The 12,795-nt window shown below is 37.3% G+C and overlaps 1 protein-coding gene across 1 annotated transcript in view; it reads right to left on the bottom strand.

Annotated features, from left to right (window-relative positions):
* The window catches only part of LOC122788726, a 71,659-nt gene extending 59,765 nt beyond the window's left edge, over positions 1-11,894 (bottom strand). Inside the window, exon 1 of the mRNA XM_044055618.1 lies at positions 11,812-11,894. The gene's annotated coding sequence lies outside the window, so the exon portion shown is untranslated. The remainder of the gene's footprint in view (positions 1-11,811) is intronic.
* Positions 11,895-12,795: the final 901 nt, after the last annotated feature.

Raw genomic sequence — 12,795 nt, 5'->3', positions numbered from 1 at the left:
CCTTCCTAAGCATGATGGAAGGTAAGAGAATGCTACCTCTACTGTGTCAGGGCATCTCTCTGGCCCTGCTTGCTGTCACCTCAGCAGCCTTCTCTGATAGGACATTCATATCTACATGCATCATCTCTCTTCCTTCATGACTACCATGGCCCATTCCTCCCATGCTTTACTTAGTCCAAGCCATGCTGATTTCAAGAGAGTCTCCTCTCTCCTGTTTCCCTTATCATGATTCCCTTCCATTGATGACGGAGTCTCCAATCACCGAATCCCTCTTCCCTGTCCCCACATTGGCTCCCCATCTCCTTCACTTCCTGTTCCATGCCACTACCCTTCATATATGCACCTTTTCCCTTCCTGTTCCATTTCACTTACCCTTCCTGCATGCCTATGCCAGATTCATTCCTTCTTTTGCTGTACCAGAGCTCTTTCTCACCCTCCTTCCATTTTCTTACAAGACTCATCCAGTGTTATGTCCCTTTTGCCCTGTGTCCCTCCCTGCTTATTCCTCTTCCCTTCTCTTCTCCTTGTGGTACTAGCTCCCATATAACCATCTCTGTCTCTTTTGTCGTTTTATCACTTGTTGCTGCTGTCTACATCCTTGCCCCAAGGTTTGCTTCCCCTTGTCCACTTTGTAATGGCTTCATCTCCCAGTCTCCCCATTAGCCTTACTTTATGCCACCCAGCTAACTTGTATTCTTCTAATAACTTCTGCTCATATCCTCTTGCCCTCTGCCTTCACTCCTACCTTTTCTGATTCCATCCTGTCAAAGCCTTCTATTTTCTATTTCAGTCTTCTGTTTCTCACCTGTTCCACATTCTGAACACATCAGAAATCCTTCTCCTATTTTTCTCATCCGTCCTGAAAAAGTCTTTTCATACTTCTCCATTCTTGGATTTCTTGCTTCTTCATTCTGAGTGCAATCAAGAATGCAGGATCTTTTTTTGAATTTAACTGCTTAACACCTAATATCATACTACATCTAATATCCTTCTCCACCCTGTCTTCAGACTCTCTTGTCACCACTGTTCTGGGCTCAATGCACTTCCTTCTTTTTTCCTGTTCTGCTTCTTTCCTGTTAAGCTGACACATGGAAACAGAATTTGTTATTATGATACTTTTCACTGTAGTCTCATCTTTCACATATTTCTTTACTTGCAATGCTTATTTACCAGTGATTATGTTTTAATGGGTCTATACTATGTTATCGAACATTTACATGTTTGAACGTCAAATGGTCAACACCATATGATCGATAATGTAAATGTTCGAATGTTTCAGTGGAGATCTCTGTACAGTGTGGAAATAGAAGTTTTCCATTGTGTGCACTGTAGTGCGATTTCGGAGTTGGTATATTTAAAGAGTAGGGGTGTGGGGGGTGCAGGGGAGCTTGGCCCCCTGCTTAACCTTTTTTTTTTTTTTTGATTTTCGAATATTTAAGAGTTCGAACATATGGTGTTGACCATATGGTGTTTGAACTTTTAACTATTCAATAATTTAATGTAGACCCATTTTAACTACAGTAAACTCTCAGTTAACTGGCACCCATGGGGATTGGTAGATGCCGGATAACTGTAGTTTCTGGTTGCTTGAGGGTTACTATTAAAAACAGGCTGACTAATACTGTATCCTATACTATTTATTTGGTTTGACTTGTTCTCAGGTTGGGGAGAGAAGGAATTTACTCCTATCTTCCTTTTTAAAACTCAGACTCTAAAACATAAGGTATGTTTCTGCGGGGAAGACAGAAGGTGCAATACATGAAAATTGTACTTTATTTCTTCAATATTTTTTCTGGTTGCTTGAATTCTGGTTAACTGAAAGTTTACTGTACCTTTTTAACGTCATAAGTTACTTAGCTACAGATTTGAATCTGTAGTTACTTTCATCTAAAGTAAATAATTGATTTTTCTCATGTAAATATGCAATACTAAATTGTATATGTGAGTGTACATATATATATATATATTACATAAGTTAGGAACTGGCTTCTTAATTTCCTGGATATGAGATAATTCTTTGTTTGACCTTCTGTTTACTGTTTCATCTATAAGCTATTTGCTGTTTTTTGCTGGCTTTTGGCCTTGTTAGTATGATAAAAAGGATCCAGCTTAGAACAGTGATTACAAAACAATAAATAAAAACAAAGTAAACCAAATCTGGGCGCCATGTTATGCATTCACTCCCTTCTGCCAGTGTTACTGGATGTACTGTTTGTGGATTAGGAGGTGACACTGTAGTTCACATTATTCCATAAAGCAGAATGTAACTACAAGCACTTCAGTAAAGATAAGACAAGGCAATTGTGCACTACTGCACATGCTGACAGTTTAGCACAGAGAAATATAGCTTTTAATAAGCATATGAATAAAAGCAACAGACCAGGACAGATTTGACACAGCTGATTCCACTTTAATGGATGTGTATATTTCTACCATGCAAAAATTGTCTGTTTTTAGAACCATCCCAGAATATTCTCTCAACTAAATTTGTGCATTCAAAAAATGGTTTGACTAGGGATGGAAGCCTGACCTTGGCCCAGCCAGCTTGAGTATGACTATTGGTAGGGTGTTGAAGGAGTCAGATGTGGTTTGGAATGGAGTAGATTTGTGGGCTCACCCAGGCTGGGAAGGAAGAAAGGAGGGCATTACTGCTGCTGTCTGCAGTATGACCCTTCCCTATTGATGGAGGTACTGCTATAATTACATGGCAAATTTCTAGCATGTCAACATTGAAGGAGGGTTGGGAGCTTACAGACACTATGTGAGATGATGCCTATAATGTCAGCAGCACTGCCTAGTTAGGACAGACAAAAAACCTCAGGCATGCAGGACAGCAAATGTGATTCTGCTAGCTGATCCACTCCAGTCTGACACTGCTTCAATCCTAGTCTCACTGATAATACCAGGGACCTTCAGAGTAAAAATAATGCAGCTAAGGAGCTGAAGGTCAGTTGGAGGCATGCAAAAGTGGAAGACAGTTTGTGTTTTCACAGAGAACAACAGAGTCACCCAAGTATCAATAGCGAACAACTGCAAAATTTGGTTCATGCAATGAGAATTGTGATATTGTAGAAAAGCCAAGAGTCTAGCTAAAGGTTAAATGGACAGATTACAAGCAGGAGATGTGCAATGACCAAAGTCAAGTTGTTTTTAAATTAGGGCCAGGGCAGGAGAGTCTCAAACTCTGTGATGGGAACCCATATGACTCTAGCTGGGTGCTACTTATTACACTCCGAGATGGTCTAATGTTCATTGAAGATGCCCACTATACTGGGTACATTGCTTGCAAATGCTAGTCTATCTCTTAAGGCGCCTACCAACGTTGGGTTACCATAAATGCACTTCTGTTAAAAAGATCTGAACTTTCATAAATCTCTTCTTTCACAGATGCACCATTCTACGGTATGTCACTGAGTGTTCTATATTGTAAATAATCTATAGCCATTCCTACCGTACAAGTCCAAGTGTGGTGTGATGATGACAAGTAAAGCATGGTCTGGTCATCAGACCCTTTTCAGTCAGAACCCAAGGTCAAATTAGAGCAACAGAATATAAATAGTGTATGTTTATTTGATCATAAGAACATTACATGACAATATTCAATATAAAAAGTAACAACATTTTTTGAGCACTTGTTACCAAAGGAGATGTATATGGCAGCTTGGCATGATTTAACACTTGCAGAGGAATCACATACATATTCAATTTTATCAACAGAGGTTCACAATGGAAGAAATATTTGACAAGCAGATACATACAAGTAATGATTTTGCATGTTTTATATAACTTATTTAGGAACACAAGTATTTACAATAAAACAGTTTGCAAATGTTATCCTACTAGACAATTTACACTTTTGAATTCTGATAACTTCATCAAGATATTACTATGACAGCAAGTATGCCTAAAAATACATATTTACACTCTCTTCTTTCTTTGTGGTTTTGTCTGTGTTTGATTTTTCTTTGCCTTATCTGCAGGACATGAGACGCAATTATGATTTGTATTACCCATCGTCTCTAAAGCACTTATATCTGGTGTCATAAAAGAGATGTTCTTTTAGTTTTTGTTTTCTACAAAACTGATGGAAAGTTTCCTTATTTATTTATTTATTTATTCCATTGATAGCTGGTTCCAGCAGGCCAAACTATCTCTTGAGAAGTTGTTTTTCTCCTATTTCTAGATTGAAGAAGGGTCTTTTTTAATGTGACTGCATTGCCAGTGTTTTCTCTGAGTGAGCACACAGGTGCTCTAGCCATTAGCTTAGATAACAAGAGTAGGCATTGCTGTCAATTGCTTATTTTAAAGGTTGTTGTAATAAGTGGAAGGCTTGCTCAAACTGTTATCGCTAGTCAGTATGATTTTCATAACATCAGGCAGTAAAGTTTTTTTTTTGCGGGGGGGGGGGGGGTTCAGCCAAGTATATGAACCTGCATAGCTTTTGTAGAAGATTAGTGTTTGTGGAGGAGAGAAGGAGAGATTAAAGGAAAAGTGTACTGTAGTTTTAGCATTTGTACATTTTGGGCAAGGGTTTTCTTGGCTTCAGAAGCTAGAAAGTTTGAAATTTTATAGCAAAGTTACAGTTGTGTCACTTTTTATCTTGAGCTGTCCAGCTGTGGCAACTGAAGGATAGTGCAGGGTCTAGCAGAATTCTTAGCTATTTTTTACTGAGAGACTTGAACAATGTTGTTGTTTATATGGTCTGTTATTTATTAGTGAGGCATTAGGTCCTTTTTGCATTGTGTTAAAGGTTATAACTGCTGTTTTAGAAGGATTTATTAGTAATTTGTTTTTTTTTTTTTTTTTTTTTTTTTTTGCTATCCAAAGCAGCTTTAATTGCAGAGAAGGTCAGAGAATAGATTAAGGATATTTGGGCACATGTGCAGGAAAGGAGCAGATGAATTAGTGAAAACGTTTTGGGAGAGACGGGAAGGAGGCAAGAGGAAATTTGAATATCCTGCAAAGAGATGGATTGTGTGAGAGAAGAACTGGAACAGCCAGGCATGACTATCAAAAAAAGTAGGAGAGTGTTACTAAATCGAGAAAGGTGGTGACAGTTGAAATGTCACCTCAGCACCATGTAGAAAATGAGAAAAAGGGTGTTGATGAGGATGATGTTTTTTGCTATCCAATCCTAGTGCACAGTGAAGTAACTTTTTAGCTTGAGTTGGAAGTTGTCACTTATGGAATCTGAGTAGAGCAAGAGCAGATCTTTGTCTATCACTGTTATGATCAACAAGGAAATTTCTTGTTTCAGGTAATTTATAAATAGGGAAAAGAGAATGGGGCCACCAAAGAAGTCCCACAGTTTAAGTGTCTTGAACTGGAAAGGTTTTCACTTGAACATGCTTTGCAGGTCTCATTGAAAGATAGTTTTGGAACCACTTATAACACCTGGTCCATATTTGATTTTTTTCATTTTATCTAGCATAAGGATGCGATCGGCTGTTTCAGATGTACATATCACATCAATCAAAATGCTGCTTCTTAACCGGCCTTGTAGTACTCCAGTAAAAAAGTGTGTTCTTGACCTGTTTTTTGGCTTGATGTTATAAACTGACAATAAAATCCATTTTTAAATCACAAAAACTGATAACCTGATGATAAGGTTTTTAATTCTTGAGCTCTAGGCCATGAAAATTGGTAAGCAAAAGTGGGGAAAAACTAAATAATAGCCTCTAGAATATTAAGATAGTTATGGAAGTTTCCATGGTCTACAAGACAGACGGAAAGATGGAAGATACTGGTGTTGAAGGTAGAGTAGATATCAATGCCTTTACTGCTGTGTTGGTGATTTTGTTAGTTGGACTTTGATAGATTAATGAATAACTTTTGAATTTCATAGTTAAACTGGACAAGAATGCAGTGGATGTGACTGTAGTGCTTTAGGACTAAGTGGACACCATATTCTCACTGCAGCATAAAAATAACATGTTGAAGACACAGTTTTGTGACTTATAAGTAAAGTTAGTGATGTTCATTTCTAAATTCGTGGCACATAGCCGCATGTCATTAGTACAACAGAGAGATTAGAAGGTTTGGATTGTATGGACTACATGAAGGGTAAGTTCATGCATCTCAACTGTACAGATGTTCTCAGAACGTCCAGATTTTTGCCTTGTATGTTTAGTCTGTTCCTCATAAAATTTGTGGTTTTCTGGCAAATCAGTGAGGCTTTAAGTCACTAAATAATGACATACATTGGAGTTTTACACTTCATATCCTTCAGAAAAAGCATGCCAAGACAAATCCTGTTATTCTAACAACTTTCTAAGTTTATAAGACCAGCATTTAAAATCTGTCCTTATTTGTGAGCCTTTGATCCCCCGTTATTTTAGGCTTTGTCAAGATTTCTTTTGCTAAGAGGTTGAGAGGTATTGTTAAGTTGGCAGAGGGGAACGTTTTTCCAGTAAGCAAAACTCACATGCAAAGAGCACATCAGGTGAAGTAGCAGACAGAGTAAAATAGTTAGTCCCTTTTTAATTTCTCCAAAAATTTTGGGTTTCAAATACCATGATGGGAATGGACCCCATTCCTAAGTCAATGAATGGTTAAAGTTCATGAAATTAGTATTGTTTCAATCTTTGATGTCAGCCAAAAGTGCTCTTCGCAGGACCCGCAGTGTGCCCAGCAATGACTCCTTCTGCAATTCGTATGGAGTTACAAGTATTGGTATCACATCTAAATATGATTGTAGATTCTTTTTTATAAGACCCGTTGCTCTTACTACTATTGGAACTGTCTGGGTATCTTTCTTCCACATTGCTCTCGTTTCTGCCTGCAAATCTTGATATTTTATGACTTTGTAACTCTCTGTATGCAAGACACTGTAGTCACTGGGTGTAGCAATTTCAATGGTCAATGCTACTTTTCTCTTCTTTTCATGGACCACTATATCCAGTTTTCTCACATCTATCTTTTGCACTGTTGTTAATGGGTGATCCCATATGATGTAGACTTAATAATTTTCTATGATGCTTTGTGACTCATATTTCCAGTGTTTTTCAGCCACTTCAGTACTATAATGTTTGCACAATCCTCAGTGCAACAGTCTTGCCACATTATTATGCCTTTCAGTACACAGTCCTTCTGCCATTATTATGTCACAACCAGCAACAAGGTATGCAACTGTTTCCAATTTTCTTTTACAAAACCTACATTTATCTGTTTATCCCACATGTTCAATGGACTTTGTAAACCGATGTGTACATACCCACTATCTTGGGCTACCAATATTAACCTTTCATCTTTTGGTTTAAATTCACCTCTCCTTAACCATTCCTGTGTTCAATCCTGATCAACATGAGGTTCTTTCAGAAGTTTTCTATACTTGCAACTATATTTATGCATTTTCCACGTTTCTTGCCTTCTCATCTGATCTTTCACCTTATATTCTTTTTTTTTTTTGTTTTTTGACAAATTCAATTGCTGCCTGATTTTTATCTACTTCTAGTCTGTTTTTTTCCTGCTTGATGCTGATATGCTTCTGCTGGACTAAGCAGGGAAGTTATCTTAGATTTATTCTCCTCATGTTTCAAAACGTTCACTACATTTGGGTCTTGTGAGGTCAGAAAATATGTGTGTAGCCCCACAATTGCAGATCTATACATGTAATCAATTTCAAGGAGGCCCATACCTCCTTTGGAATGGGGAATATATAATCTTGGTATGCACTGATTTTTAAAAATCATTTGGTGATTATGAAGCATCCTTCTTGTTTTCCTGTGTAATCTTTCCAACACATTTTGGGGGTTAGTCAATCACTCCAAAGCTGTAAGTTAGGACAGGAAGAGCAATTTGGTTTGTAGCTTGAATTTTGTTCCTAGATGTCAACGCTGTTTTCAGCATTAATTTAAGTCTTCTAAAATAGCTTAGCTGATTTCTTTAAAATAGTTTAGTGTAGTTTAACTGATGTACACAAAGGAACAGGATTTACTAAGACTGACAGGCAGGTGTGATATTATTTCTGAGCAAGAAGCAATGGACACTGTTATATAGTTTGTGCCGGAAACAGTAAATTTGCATGTTTGAGAAACAAGGGGAAGAAATGAGTCAGCAACAGTTCCAGACCACTGGGTGCACCATGGCTACAGATGTGAGACTGAGGCAGTGGTGGTAGCTGTTCCTTACATGAGAGTGGGGCAGTGGGGGTAGCTGTTCATTATGGGAGAGTGGGGCAGTGGTAGTAGCTGTTCTTTATGTGAGAGTAGAGCAGTAGTGGTAGCTGTTCCTTGTACAGCATTTTTGACACTGTAGTTACCAGAAAAAAAAAATGAATGCTTAAAATCTGGGGATAAGTGGACTCATGAATATAATGCATTTTAGTGTTAGATAACCTCCAAGACAAGTGTACTTTATTGTCTTTTTGAGTGTGCTAATTATGGAATCTACAAATGTGAATGTAGGAAGTGAACATGGCTGCATTATCAGTAATGCCTGGGCAGTTTATATTAATTAAAAAAAAGTAATTTCAAAGGTCTCACTTCCTGGTAGATGCCGGACCTGCTCAGCATCCAACTTGCCACTATGCAGAATAAATCAGCTGTTGGGCTTTTACCCCAAGGGAAATAATGTCCAGCTCCTTTGGGAAACAAATGGGATGAAGGACTTTTGATCCAAAGGGGAACAGCCCTACCCCATTGGGGAATGAAGAGGTCCAAGCTCATGCTCTTAAGGAAATTTAACAAGTTTCTAGGACTGCCAAGAAGGGGGGTTGATGATCATCTAGAAAGACAAGCTGACATGAGTTGTCTCTGCGGCAAGAAAGATTTGTGTGTTTTAAATAAAGTGGAGACCCAGCTGTTAGATTAACCTGTAGAAGTGATAACAGTATATGTGAAGCCCCTTTGTATACATATCTACGTAACCAGGAACGATAATATGAACAGAATATGGGCTGAAAAGATTTGACTGCTCTTCTCCTCTTCGGTCCCTAGTCTAAAAAAATGACTTAGAAATGAATGACAGTTTGGAAACTATTTTCGTTCAATATGAGATTTTAATGTTGGGTAAACTATTAAAGCAAGTCAGAGGAATCTAAGGGCTAATTTAAAACCCATGGGGTTGTAGCTGCTCATAATGATAGTTAATCAGTCATGTAAGTTTAAGGCTACATAGGTAGTCAACCATTGGTGCTTATAAAATTGTAGGCATCCTAGCACTGGAGGATAATGATGTTCCTCAAGTGTACATAGACAAATATGTAAAAGTTTGTAAAACAAATGCATAAAAATATAGTACATTGATTATACTGCAATACCTAATGGTTAAACACAGAAAGGAAAGAGGAAGGGTCCTTGGGTCCCTGTGGAAAGGACATTGATACTCTTAAGTTTAAAAGACAAACAGGATTAATATTTTTGACTTAAACAAATGGCTTAATACCTTAAAACTAAGTTGGGTATAGGAGTATATTAATGGTGGTAATGTTTTCTTGACTAGGTTACGTATGTAATATTATATGTTTGTGCATTGGTGCATGTCTCTGTGTTGAAACAAATATTTTACATTGTTATACAAACTTCATATGAGAATCTGTCAGAAAAGAGTCCCATTTCATACTGCTGAATGACCAGTATTATAATCAAAATTGCTACTTGCTTTTCACTGAGACATGACTATGTCTGATATTTACCTGTATATACTATTCCTTATAGTATTCCGTGATGGTACAGCGGTAGCGTTGCTACCTTACAGCAAGAGGTTCTCCCGTTCGATTCTTGGCTTGGCTTGGGAGTGCCTTCTGTGTGGAGTCTGCATGTCCTCCCCATGGTTGGGTAGCGTTTGAAAGACATGCGTGTGTAAATGGGCATGCCTTTGTTGAAGGTTGGGCATCGAGCTGGCACCTCAGCGTTTCATAAAAATCTACCGCCAATCATTAGCGGACCGGAGTTCCGCTGTGGCGACCCCTTACCAGGAAAAAGCCGAAAGACAGACAAACAACATATATTATTCCTTATAGTGTATGCTTGTTATGGGATATCCCAAATGAGGAATCACTGTTAACTTATACATGCATGCTATACTTCAGTGAGGGTTGGGAGGGTGACCTAATGGTTAAGGTGTTTGCCTTACAAACTCAAGGTGCAGGGTTTGAATATCACAAGGGATAATTGTCTAGGCTTAAAATGGCTCGCAAGGGCAGTTAGCTTAGTACGATTATTTATTTTATTATTTTATTTACATTTGTTAACCGGGTTTGTCCATCTGGGTTTGTGGCCCATTTTTAGTGGAGACCTGAGGAGAAAAGCTCCAGTAGTACATTTTAAAACAAGTACAATTTTAAACAATATTGATATAATAGCAGTTATAGCAAAACGATTCACATATGTTGGGTTACATGCATAAAGTTAAAGTTGCATTAACTTACGAATCTATGAAATCTATGAAAATTCATTTCTATGCATTGTATGCAATGCAGTGGAGATTTTCTCCCCAGGCCTCCACTGAAAAGGGGTTTCTGTGAAACCCAGTCTGACCCTCCTGGTTAACAAAATGTAAATAAAATAATATAAATAAATAAATACATAAATAAATACATAAATAAACAAATAAATAAATGCATTCTTTCTTTGACAATCTTGATGGTTTAAGGAGGAGACAGGTTTAGTGAGGACTATTCCACAGGATGAAAATGATACTGTATTGCAAGTGTTGCCAAGTGTGTAAATTAATCTAAATCTTAAATGAATATAAGTTTATCAAAATAAAACCATTTAGAGGCTTCTGATATGTATAAATCTTTTTTAACTGAAAGCCATTTATCAGATGATAGTACAAAATTATCAAAGAATGGATGAAGGGGTGAGATTGCATCTCAGCATATGAGTTATCGAGTGATAATGGTACAGGTAAAGTATGCAACCATGAGCTGCATTGGGTAGTGTAACCAGTGAGGGACAATCTTCATGACTAGCAGAGCTGACCATTAAATGCATTTTAAACTGAAATATGGCTTATTTCCAAATTGCTTCAACCTTTATCAGCAATAATGTGAAGCAAATTAGTCCCTATGCAAACAATGAGAGATGAAAGTACATTTTTTCTGAAATATATAAATTTTATGAAACAGCATATTAATTGTGTCAATAATATATATGGATTTAGTAAGTGTGTGGCAGACATGTAAATATTAATATAATATTATGAACAAGATGGAAGAGTTCAAGAGGACTAATTGTTTTTTTTTTTTTTGAAGCCTATCTTGAAGTCTTCTGAACTGGTTCAATAAATCAGTTTTGGTACAACAGCAATAATATGATGCATGAAATAGGTAATGAAGTGTTACTGATGGGGATGAATATTTTTTAACTTTTTTTGATGAAATGATTGCTCAGTTATGTCATGCTGCACTAAGTAAGGGCTTGCAACATTGATCAAAGATGTTTCCCCCAGATGAGTGATAGATATACATGGTACATGTGTGCAGTTTGTTTTATACTGCTGTTCATTTTACACTTCTTTGTCAGACTAGAATGCACATGTAAGTGATTTTAAAATTCATGCTCAAGAATGGTGAACATAAAGGTGATATTTAAGCAAAACATTTGCAGCTCATCTTTTAGGATTTGGTCTTACACCGCCATGTGCTAGGATTCCTCCTGACCTGTAGTTACTGTCAGTAGTACAACTTATATGTTTTCTTCAAAACAGTGTGGATTGTTTGTATGCACTTTGATTGTCTTCCAGGTCCCAAAGAATTGCTATTTGACTGAATAAACACTCTATACATGTACTATAATTACTATAATAACCTTTCGTCTGTGGTCTTGGTCATGGCTGGAAATATCCGGAAAAGATCAGTTCACTTACCTGGTTAACAAATGCGTTAAAACAAATCTGAGCCACTAAAATCACCGAACAAAGTTGTTTTGTTTCGTCAGTGAATGTCAAGGATCACCAGTTGGTTGATAAACTGGCTTTCTCTATACTGCTTTTTTTTTTTTTTGAAAAGAAGACTTGAACTTTGAACTAAGATCAGACAGCAAATCAATTGAGCTGATGAAAGCAGTCAGAAAATCACTACTCTCTGTACTGATGCAAGCAAAAGAATTAAAAGGAAACAGTAACAGAGCTGAGTGTCATCAGTGAAAGAACAAGGCGGAACAGACTTATTTTAAGTAAAATTATGGAAAAGCCAATAAAGAAACATACAAGATTTAAGAAAATCAGTTTGCAGAAACAAAATAAGGAAAACACTTGCAGGTACAAAGGAAGCTATGGGAGCACAGTAAACTGAAACAGTGGGAAGTTGGGAAGTAAATGTAGGCAGTACCAATGAGAAGGAAGGAAATAAAGAGGTACTACTTTTCAGAATTCACAAAACATTTTGAGAGGCATCTAATGCAAAAACAAAATAAACCATATTTTTGGTGGGGCTGATGTGAGTTCCACACTTAAGCACAGATTCTAAGATGAAGATGAATTACGTTTCCAATATGTACTGTATCATGCATTCAGAGTTTTTATATCAATCAGATTTAACTGATTTTTTGAGTGTGTTATCCAAGTAATACACAAGGAAGAGACGGTGGACGTAGTGTGCATATATTTTAGCAAGGTATATGGCATAGTCTTACAGAAAGGAATAATATTTACAATAGCTAATCTTACAGCAGTTCCCAGAGTGGCATTTTATTTTAAAAATGACTGGGCAGCATTGCAGCTCTGCCTCTGAGTAAGCTCTGCCTCTGAGTTCCGGGGTTCAAGTCTGACCACTGGTCACTTTTTATGTGATATTGGCATTTACTCCACTGTAAGCATGATCTTCTCCAGGTACTCCAAATTCCTCCCACC

The sequence above is a fragment of the Protopterus annectens genome, chromosome 14.part0 (genome assembly GCF_019279795.1).
Source record: "Protopterus annectens isolate FY-2018-M chromosome 14.part0, PAN1.0, whole genome shotgun sequence".
In the NCBI taxonomy this organism is placed as follows: Eukaryota; Metazoa; Chordata; order Ceratodontiformes; family Protopteridae; genus Protopterus; species Protopterus annectens.
The sequence above is the reverse complement of the archived record's forward strand: the minus strand, read 5'-3'. Positions and strand labels throughout refer to the sequence as shown.